We start from the raw sequence: 7839 nt of genomic DNA on the forward strand, positions 1-7839 counted from the left end.
CAGCTGAAAGGATATTCCGGTGCACTCTGGAGTGAGAGATCCCCCTGCCTTGTATAGCAATTGGGCTGCAACTAAAGAAACTCCATCAGTACCTAATTATTCTGACTGCTGCTACAGATACCCACAGCTGAGTTGTATCCGGGACTAATAAAATCAAATGTGACAGTGGACTAAATTAACTTAGATTTTGAAACAGTAAAGGGAAAACCTAAAATGCTATAGTGCAGTCCCTAGAAGGGAGGTGAAAGACATTTGGTGGTCAGCCAAATATTCCCACAAACCCAACACTGTACATGAGTACCTGTACGCAGAGTGTAGCTGAAGGTGTTAGAGGATATGGGAGGGCAACCACATTCTGGAAGCCATCAGAAGAGCATTGGGGATGGGGGAAGAACAGCTTGCCTATCCAAGCACAGAGGTCAGAGAAGCACACAGATGTCTTGATGAGTGTACACACCGAAACATACAGCGTATCAGAAAGAGCAAAGATCAGCGTTAAATTTTATTGTGAGATGTAAATACCATGGTAGGACTTACACAATGGACTCAGTTATCTAGATGGATTGGAGTATATGTACTACATGTATAATTTAATTTTCTACAACTCTAATTAAATAAAGAACATTAAGGGATCTATTAGTTATTTTTAAGTCATTCAACTAAATCACATATAGACTTCCTGGTATCACTGTTGTGAAACTAGTAACTACTAAATCATAGAATCATAGAATAATTTAGGTCAGAAAGGACCTCTGTAGGTCATCAGCTTCAACTCCTGCTCAGAGCTGAAGCCGACGATCATTTTAGTAATTTCAGAAACTCGCCATATAACAGTTAATGGTGATGCTGTAAAACAGTGCACCCATAGTATGGCTTACTCTGCATAGTTTCCAGTGGTCAGACAGCAAGCTTTGGCAGTGGGAGTTCTTATTTTATGACAGCATCAATCTCCATATTATGATTTTCTTCAGTTGCCACTTGGACAACAGACCTTTTCATTATCTTGTTCTTTTGGGGAAGTCTCATTTGCACTTTCTGGTTCTGAATCTGATCTAGACATCAGAGTTTCCACAAAGTTCCCAGAAGAGTAGCATGGGAAAACTGAGAAACTTCACTTTTAGCATGAAGAGTAGGTATTTATATGAAAGCATATATTATATGACACATAATACATATGCGGGCTGCTTAGTTTTGTCTCTGTGAAGTACAGTCACAAACCATAACAGACTGTTAACTGCAAACAAAAAGGCTTTTTTTTTTTTAAAAAAAAAGAGGATACAGTAGTTCTGAAACTTATTTGCAAACTCACACTGACCCAGTACCAGCACCACTGTAAAACAATAATTTGCGGATTAAAACCACTCCATTCCAAATATTCCTCGCTCATAATGAAAACACGATCTATCAATGAGTACACTATATAAAAGGAGCTTGTTAATGATGTCCAAACCATAATTAAACAGCAGCGCTGTGTTTTACGCTCCCATGGAAACAGTTTATAAGTCATGGGAGAGTATTTAGATCTGATTAGCCTTTCCCTGGTTTGCCTGGACTGACTAAAACATCTTTTACTATTACAGCTGGGTCCCAGGGTCCCAGCTCATAAGCACTAGAGTGTGCATTAGTTTGTTCATGAAAAATCCCAATGAAGTCAATGGAAAGACTCACGTAAAGTAATTAGGTGTGAATATTGAGTGCAAGATTGAGGATCTTAGCTGCAGCCTTGGGTAACAGAGTGCTACATTTTCTTAAGATATAAAATAAATAAAATTTACATTGATGAATATAGTTAAAATCATAGTGATATACAGTACATGAGGAAAAGCTTAAAAAAATACGGTACGCAAAGCTGACACATCTATATGAAAAGTGTACCATTCAAAAATTATTTTGTAGATTTTGTAGGATTTTATGGAAAAGCCACGTGTATTTTATTAAGCTCTTGATTTAAGGAGAATTTATGATGGGATTCAGTATGATAATTTCTTCTGAAGTAGTCAGCTACCTGACAGTAGCACAGTTACAACATGTAACACAGCATGTCACCTTTTCAGATCTTAGTCAGGATCATTCACCCTTGAATGATGGCCCCAAAAGAAAACCCAAGCATTTAAGAAGTATCACATAAATCAGTAGGCTGCATTCTTCCCTCTCAGTCAACACTAACCCATGGTAAAGCAGTGACAGCAGCCAGTCTGACACAGAAAGAATTGTCTTCTGAAACAGGGATATGTGGTCATTAAAGATGCCACAACAATTTGTGTAAGATTAAAGAGCACCATCTAAGTTGGGTTCCCAGGGTAAGTATATTACACGCAGCAAACCGTCCCCCACTCCTTCCATCTCCAGCAAATGCACGTCTCCGGGCAGCTGTGCACGGAAGCCTGGGCAGCGCCCATGCTGCGTGTTGGAGGTGACTGCTCCAGCGCAGAGCTACCTGCACGGCTGTACCCACCGCACGGGGCCAAGCCGCATCCTGTCCTACTGGAGGCTGGTACAGACATCTGCAGGCTACTCACTAACAAATGTTTCTAGGTAAAGTGTGGCTCCGATTCTGCACTGATTTTAAAATATAGTGGGTTTTTTGCTTACAGCACATACACTGTTAAATGAGTTACTGAAGCATGCACGGGGGAGAGGGTGTATGGGGAGTTTGCTCAGAGCCATGTAGTCCAAAGCAAAGGGCAACTTTTCTCCTGCGGCTGAAACACGAGCAGCAAACCATTCCAGCAGGACCCAGCAAACGAGCATCTAACCAGCCCCGGACCCCGCCGCGGCCCCTCGCCTCGGCCTCCCGCTCCCCGCCAGGCCCGTGCCGCCCGCGCTGCAGCCCCCGCCGGCCGCGGGGCCCTCGCCGGCCACCCCTCACCCGGAGGGGCCCCCGGGGCACCGCCGCCGCGGTGTACGACCGTCCCTCCGCCGAGCCGCGGCCCCGGGGCGGGGGTGACGGCAGCCTGTGCCGTGCCCCGGAGGTGTCAGCTATGCCGAGCCCCGCCCGGCGGTGCGGGAGGCAGCGGGGTCGCCGGTGCCCCCGGGCGGGGCACCACGGACCCGCCCGGCGGACAGGGAAGGCGAGGCGGGGCGGGGCAGGGCAGGGCAGGGCAGGGCAGCGCGGGAGGCAGAGCCGGGCTTACCTGAGGTGCCGGCGGGCCGCTCCGCTCGGCGGCGGGCAGCGGCGGGGAGTGAGCGCGGGAGCGCCTCCTCCCCCCTCGGCGCGGCCCCGGACGGCGCCCCCCCTCCCGCCCTCCCGGGAGCGCCGCGGGCTGAGGGGAGCTGCCGCCTCCCGCCAGCCCCGTCCCCGAGCGGCCGTAGCCGGGCTCAGCCGTACTGAGGGGAGGGAAAAGGGAGGTCCCGCTACGGAGACACGGCCGCCCTGCAGAGCCGGCTCTTACCCGCGCGCCCCGGGAGGCAGCCGCGGGTGGCCGGGCCCCTCTCTCCTCAGCCGCCTCCGCCGTCAGGGACGCGGTCCCGCTCCTTCCCGCCTGCCCCGTCAGGGACAGGGGCTGTCGCCCCGCTCCTTCCCGCCTGTCCCGCGTGAGGGGCGCGGGCTGTCTTCCCGCTCCCTCCCGCCTGCCGTGAAGAAAGAAGGGGGATCGACGGCCCTCACGGGACACGGGCCGGCGGCCCCACGCCTTCCCGCCTGCCCCGCGAGGGACGCGGGACCCGCTCCCTCCCGTCAGCCCCGTCAAGGACGCGGGCTGCCGGCCCCGCTCCCTCCCGCTCCTCCGAGCTCCCGACTGCGATGGGCCCGTCTCGGCCCCGCCGCCCCGCGCCCGCCGCGCACCTCGGCCCCGCCGCCGGTTCCTCCCTGTCAGACCTGGCCCTGCGCTGCGAGGGGAGCTCCTGCAGCCCCGACAGGGAGCGCCTGCCCCGGCCGAGACGGCTTTCCCCGCAGGAGAGGGCCGTGGGGTCCCCGGTAAAGCGGGGTGGTTCCGTCTGGCGGCTCAGCGCCGCGCCGGCGGCACCCTTCCCCGGCCAGCGCCGTGCTCCCCGCACCGCGCCCGCGCTCCCGTCCAGGGAAGCCGACCAAGAGAAACGTAGGGAATGGAAATCCCATTCCCCGCGTGGAGGACCTCTGGGCCAAGGCAAACAGTCCCTGGTGAATCATGCGGGTGTCTGCCACCGCGACGAGCCTGTGGGAGCCTCCGGAGGGGAAAACGCTGAGGGAGGCGTGAAATAAATGGGCCAGGTAGAAGGGACCATCGTTTCTCAGCTGTCATGGCAGCGGCGCAGTCAATAGTCCGGGTGGAAAAAGCTGAGTGTGGAATTTGTATCAACACTTATGGGTTTATTATGTATTAAGAAGAAAAAATAAAATTCCTGCTTTGTTCCAAAGCAATTGCGATTTCTGTTTCCTGGAAAAAAACAACAGTGAAAGCCATTCCAAACGGCAGAGGTGAGGCAGGCTCACTGTCATGTCCAACAGGAAAGGGATAAAATCACCAAGCCATACCAATTCTGGTGCATCAAGTGCAAGCGGGGTCTGAGAGAGGAGATTCGTACCCCCCAGAGTTGCTGAGATGGTGAGCGAACTTTGGAAATCAGCAGAGCTAATTTGGGTAAGTTTTGTAAGGTATAATAAATTGTCTGTGAGGTGAGTGTACAAAGTCTGATCCCTAAAAAAGGGGGTGGAAATGACGAGCAAATGTCAAACTGAAAGGGGCCAGATTCACCCCATCTTTCATTCTGAGCACTGGCTCCTGGACCTCTGCTATAGCTAGAGGAAAGGGAAAAATTAAAAAGACAGATGAACATTGATAGACAGTATCGCAAACCCAGAAGAGCCAAGTGCAGAACAGTTCAGCCATTGTTTTCCTTTCTAATGTATCATAAGACGACACCCCAGCTACAGTCCCAATTAATGCTCCATCATCTCAAAATACAGAATATGTACCCCTGAAGATTTCACTGTGCTGTGACTTGAGGCACCAGCTGAGTTGCCAGAGGAAGACAAAAGGCAGGAGAGCAAGCATTGTGTTGAGAAGATGCTGTGAGTGCCCAGAGGCTCAGCGTGGCGGCTTGAGCTCCAATTTACACATAAGAAATCCCAACACTAGCTCTGCCCAGAGGCTGTGCAGCCTGCTGCTGTTGACAGGTTGAACACACGGAAGGTATCCCACCTGGAGATCGGAGGAAGGGGTATGATGGCAGAGAGTCAGCACGATAAGGCATCTATTTGTTTCATAGGAGACAGCTTAGAAGATAGGGGATTTTTATTTGACTTTATTAATCAACTTTGCCATTTATTTAATACCGTACCAGAAGTTCTCTGTATTCCCCACATTACAGAGTCTAACTGTCTCTTCGCCACTTGTCCTTCCTCAAATGACGAGCTTCTGTCCTCTACTCCCACCGTGTGACTTCAATTTTGGAGAGACATTGTTCAGTCTGTCAACATTTGGGAGGATGGGTAGAGGAAAGTTGGAAGATGTTAAGTTAGAAAGAGCTGGAGACTTCTATCAAGCCATGCTTTGATCTGCAGGCAATTATTAAGCTGCTTGAAGATTGCTAACTGTACAGCAGCAGCTTTCCAAGTCTCCTCTTTCCAGGCTTCTCTCAGTGCCTGGAAGGGTAGTTCTCAGTCTGGAAGAAACTCCCAGTGATGTAGGCAGCTTTTCAATTATCACAGGCAGCCACATAATGTAAAAACCACATTTCAGAAAGTACGTTCCATCTTAAAAGCAGGTGCTTTAGTGAAACAGCAGGGAATTGACTTTCCTCCTGCTATTAGAGGACTGTTTCAGACCTTCCTGGTAGTTAGACACTTCCTACTAATTTCCAGCCTAAATGTATTTATGGCCATTTTATACTTGTTTTCTAGTACCAATGTTGTCTTTCAAACTAAACAGCTCTTTTTCTTCTCCAAGGCTTGCCTAGCTAGTGTATTTGGTGACAGACATCATTTTCTCTTTCAGCCTTCACTCTTGTTTTGCTCAACAAGCAACTTTTCGCTCTGCACGTGCTGTGCCGATTCCTGTGGGTGTGTGTGGCAGAACTGAACACGATAGGCTGTACGAGCTCTCACCAGAATGTTTCTGTTTATTGAAAATACTTTGCCTGATGTGGTCTGGGGTTTCATTTTAATTTTTAGTGGCCGCATTACCATTGGTGGCTGATAGTCTTCTTTGTGTTCAGTTTATATATGCAGCTGCACCTGTTTGCCAGTGCATAAATCCTGCCTAATATGTGATCTTTCATTTTATACTATGGTATTTCATCTCTCTTCTAGTTCTTTCATTCTTAAGATCATTCAGTTCTTTCCTTCTCCTTTACATTTACAATGCCTATAGACTCTCCTATGTTTTACCAGAAAACTCCCACTTTTGCCTGCCAGTTTAATGAATGAAAAAGTTAAATGCTAAATAAGATTTTCAGACTGATCTTTTAGTAATCGCCAATAACTTTTTCTCTAACTTTCCACTTTGAACACTCCCTCATCCCATTTTCCTATTGCCATGAGCTAGGTCCATACTTAGCTCACAGTCCTTCTCCTAGTTCCTATTTCAATTAGTAATTTCCTCTGTGGCAATGCTTTTCTGAAGTGCAGACAGATTAGATTTACTGCATTTCCTTTGTCTGAAAAAGGCAGGTTAGACGAGCACTACCTGATGCTGGAAAACTTGCTCATGTTTTGCATCATCTTTAATTATTCTTTGCTTCAAATTTTATTCTGAAGTCTTTAGTGCTACTTGTATCAGAATAAAAGCTGAGATGGTATTTGTACAACTCAAGTTGCTCTGAGGTATTAATTGCTTTTCATTGGGCACCATTTTTTACTCAATCTGATTGTTAAAAAAACTTGGTATGATACCGGTGCTGTCATTTGGGATGGAAATTGTTTGCTCCTCTTGATGTGAACATGTTTTAAGGTTCATGTCTCCCTTACTTCTTGTTGCTGCTCTTGCTTATTATCCTGCCTTTGTCTGTGTTGACTGTCATAAAATGTTTATAGATAGCAAAGTTTTTAGCATTGGGTAGACAAACAGAAGCAAGACAGGTTTGTCAAAGGCCTGACTAAAAGTTCTGTTAGTTTCTAGCACAAACAAGAAAATATTCAGACCTTAGTAAAAAAGGTTGAAATAAATACATAAAATAGTTGTTAGTGCAATAAAAAGTCTATGGCTTTTGCTAGTGAAGGAATTCAGCTTTTTATTTATTGACATGCAAGGTTTGAAGTGCTTATAAACAAGATCATAAAGCTGTTGTACTATTAAGTGTCTTTGTTAGTCTATAGAGAAATCAAACCGTATTTTTAAATCACCTCAAAAGTTTATATCTGGAAATGTTATAGTGTATGTGTAATATTAAATCATAGGGTTTATAAGCCACACTGTACTGCAATTAATCAAGCACAGTTTCCAATGCATATGCAAATTGGAGTCTATCAATGGAAGAACCATCCTTAATTATATAATTAGAAGAGAGACCCTTTCCTGGGTCCAGTGCTCACTGAAATGAAGCTGTCTCCACTGACTCCTGAAGTGCCGGATCAGCAGGTACTTGGTATCTTAAAAAACAAAATGCAAGTCCCTTCTAGTTACAGCAGGATTTTCAAATTTCTACAATAGCTTGAAAATAAAACTGTATCAATCTTTTCTTTCGCTACTACTCTTCCTAAATAAAGACAAGGTAGATATTTTTTTTTGGCTTAGTTGTCTGTTGTGGTTAAAACTACTGTCACGTAAAGCAGGTATGTTACAGTCAGTCAGTGATTGTCAATTATGATTCTCCATTGTTATCACTTAAAATCACTTAAATAAAAGATAAGGATATAGGGTTCAAGGCTATATCTAGTCTGTTTTCCTGAAGAAGTAGATAGATAGTATGCTATATCTCATC

The 7839-nt window shown here is 47.0% G+C and overlaps 1 protein-coding gene across 1 annotated transcript in view; it reads right to left on the reverse strand.

Annotated features, from left to right (window-relative positions):
* MATN2 (matrilin 2) overlaps window positions 1-3174 on the reverse strand; it is a 78429-nt gene extending 75255 nt beyond the window's left edge. The window contains exon 1 of the mRNA XM_068395766.1: window positions 3135-3174. The gene's annotated coding sequence lies outside the window, so the exon portion shown is untranslated. The remainder of the gene's footprint in view (window positions 1-3134) is intronic.
* Between the last annotated feature and the right edge of the window lie 4665 nt (window positions 3175-7839).

This window comes from Nyctibius grandis, chromosome 3, assembly GCF_013368605.1.
Source record: "Nyctibius grandis isolate bNycGra1 chromosome 3, bNycGra1.pri, whole genome shotgun sequence".
NCBI classification, from domain to species: domain Eukaryota; kingdom Metazoa; phylum Chordata; class Aves; order Nyctibiiformes; family Nyctibiidae; genus Nyctibius; species Nyctibius grandis.